General features: G+C 42.2%; 1 protein-coding gene across 1 annotated transcript in view; it reads right to left on the reverse strand.

Annotated features, from left to right (window-relative positions):
- The window catches only part of LOC115211102, a 48,345-nt gene that overhangs the window by 45,139 nt on the left and 706 nt on the right, over positions 1 to 2,500 (reverse strand). The gene's annotated exons all lie outside the window — the stretch shown is intronic.

Below are 2,500 nucleotides of genomic sequence, written 5' to 3' on the forward strand. Positions count from 1 at the left end.
CTACATAAACTGTAAAAAGGTAAAATAATTTTTTATAGTTTTGTTGAAAATAATTTAACGAAGGAAAAGAACTGTCATTATCGCTCTTAAACTTATTTTGGCCATTGTATGTCTACTAAATACCATTTTAAACTCGTGATTACCTGTGTGTACTTTTGTGAATGCGTGTGCGTTTCAGTGTGTGTGCGTGTGTTTGTGTGTGTATGTGTGTGTGTTTGTGTGTGCGTGTGTGTGTGTTTGTGTGTGAGTCTTATAACTGTCTATCTCTACTTTTGTAGGGTCTTCCCTGTTGCTGACATGTGTTGGTTTAACGGTCGATAGTTGAACAGTGAATACTGAGTATCGTACCTAAGTTCGAGTAGTACGGAGTGCGTTCTGTGTTAACATATATTTCTGCAATAGGTTGTTTTTAGATAACCACAACCTATATTTATTTGTGTAATACCATTTTACACCATGCGTGTATACCCAGGTCATCACAGTCCATGAAGGAAGGGAATTAACTGAAACATATCTACAGTTGTCGTTTTGCCTACAAACTATCAGATTCACCATACCACCACGCTTGTGGTAGCATTCCGTCGGTTACGACGACGAGGGTTCCGGTTGATCCAATCAACGGAACAGCCTGCTCGTGAAATTAACGTGTAAGTGGCTGAGCACTCCACAGACACGTGCACCCTTAACGTAGTTCTCGGGGATATTCAGCGTGACACAGAGAGTGACAAGGCCGGCCCTTTGAAATACAGGTACAACAGAAACAGGAAGTAAGAGTGAGAGAAAGTTGTGGTGAAAGAGTACAGCAGGGATCACTACCATCCCCTGCCGGAGCCTCGTGGAGCTTTAGGTGTTTTCGCTCAATAAACACTGACAAAGCCCGGTCTGGGAATCGAAACCGCGATCCTATGACCGCGAGTCCGCTGCCCTAACCACTGGGCCATTGCGCCTCCACTCCACCACGCTTATATCCATTTAAAATTTGGTCGTGATATTTTGGGAGACCTTTCTCTTGCCCTTTCTGAGAGTAATTCTCATTAAACACTAATGATTTTTCTTCCAATTAGAGTTATGCTTCCAGTTGATTAAAAATTTGTTTTGACTTCTCATAGTAAGTATAGTAGCCTGCACTTAACTATATGCATTTGGTGGAAAATTTTTCGATGTCAGTTTGCATAGAATATCTCGCAGAGGACAAATCAAGTAGTCAAAGAAACTGATACAGTTTGTCAATATACCCAACAATCATCGCCAACCATAAGTTCATGATCGGCTCCATGAATGTTGTGAACGTACGAGAATCTGCTGAAAAGTTCATAGGTACCAAAATACGCTCATGGAATGTGACCAAATGAAGCTTTTTTTTTTTTTTTCAACATGGTCCCTCTTGCGTCCACACACTTCTTTCATCGGCGTGGTAGTGCTGGGATCTCATGAGTAAAGAAGCTTTCATCCTGTTGGTCAAAAAAAGTCATCAACAACAGATATGATGTCATCACCGCTGCGATACTGGTTTCCAGCCAAGTATTTTTTCATGTTGGGCAACAGATGATAGTCAGATGGGGCCAAATCATGAGACTAGGCAGGGTGATCAACTAGTTCAAAGCCAGAATTACGCACAGCACTCATTGTGCTGGAGCGTTGTCCTGATGAAACAAGACGTCTTTCGTAAGTTTTCCTGGATGTTCGGTCTTGATTGTCTTTCATAACTACCTCAGCAAGTTGGCATATAAAACTCCACTGATGGCGTGGCCCTGTTGATGATAAACAATGCCTTTTGCATCCCAAAAAACTGAGGCCGTCACCTTCCCCACAGATGAAACGACCTTGGCTTTCTTTGGAGCGGGTGAGGAGAGGTGTTTCCACTACATCGATTGTATGTCTCTGGCTCAAAGTGACGAATCTAACATTTGTCCTGAGTTAGGAAACGTTCGAGGAAATCAGCAGACAATGTCAGATTTTCTCATGATGTGATCAGCCTGGTGGGCTTTTCATTAGGTGTCAGAAGACATGGCACCCATCGAGCAGAAACGTTCGTCAGCCAAGTTCATTGTGCAGAATGAACACTCTCACGGCATATGCTAATAGCATTTGCCATTTGATTTATTGTCCGTCATCTCTCATCCGGCACCACGTGGTGAGCACGATCAATGTTTTCCTCGGTAGTGGCAGTTGCAGGATGTCCAAATCTTGGGTCATCTTCAAGACTCTCCCTTCCCCTCCTCAATTCAGCTGTTCACTTTTACACTGTTAAGAATGCTGGAGTGTTACCCTCTAATATAGCAACCATGTCTGCATGAATGACCTTAGGGGCTAAACTGTTTTTCTGCAGATACTTCATACCACGATACCAAATTTTATCGATATTCAAGAGAAGTCGCTACTAGTTACATTTGAAGTCTTCTCTAAACAGTCAGACGTCAATTTAACTGGAAAGAAACAATGCAGTTATTAATAGGAATAATTGAAATTAATGCATGCAGGATTTTGCAGCTCTAGCATC

Source organism: Octopus sinensis, linkage group LG4, assembly GCF_006345805.1.
Source record: "Octopus sinensis linkage group LG4, ASM634580v1, whole genome shotgun sequence".
Classification (NCBI taxonomy): Eukaryota; Metazoa; Mollusca; class Cephalopoda; order Octopoda; family Octopodidae; genus Octopus; species Octopus sinensis.